Raw genomic sequence first — 555 nt, forward strand, 5'->3', positions numbered from 1 at the left:
TGATCAAAGTTCAAACTTCAAACTATCAAAGATTCAAAGTAATAAATTGTTAAACACTTAAATGTTTTCAAAATTTTACAACCATAACTCCATAAGAATTAAGAAGATTACAACTTACAACTTACAAGTTACAAGACTAAAAGTATCACTCAACATTCCGCATCAATTGATTCTCAACGGTGGCCACATATGACTCCCAAGTCAATTGATCAATCAAGTATGTCACATATCGGTTTATATGATCATTATATGTTTGCATGTCGAATACTTTGGAGGAATAGCAATGCAGGATAACCGTCAATCGTGGGTGGGTGAAAGAGCCATTGTTGTTGTTGTTGTTCATATAGTTGTTGAGTATTTGGGTACGGGTTTCTAAACCACTCATTTAACAACCCACCTTCACTCCCATTATGCATACTCTCCGGTGTGAAGGGTCTTGAGGAATAGTATGACCTCCATAAGAAGAATACCCATCGTATCCGACCCGGTCTTTGTGATCCCCGTATTGGTACCCCGATGACAAGCTCTGCTGTTGTGAATCACTCTGATCTAGGC

This window comes from Hakea prostrata, chromosome 2 (genome assembly GCF_041222555.1).
Source record: "Hakea prostrata isolate BN-2017 chromosome 2, UWA_Hpros_2, whole genome shotgun sequence".
Taxonomy (NCBI): Eukaryota; Viridiplantae; Streptophyta; class Magnoliopsida; order Proteales; family Proteaceae; genus Hakea; species Hakea prostrata.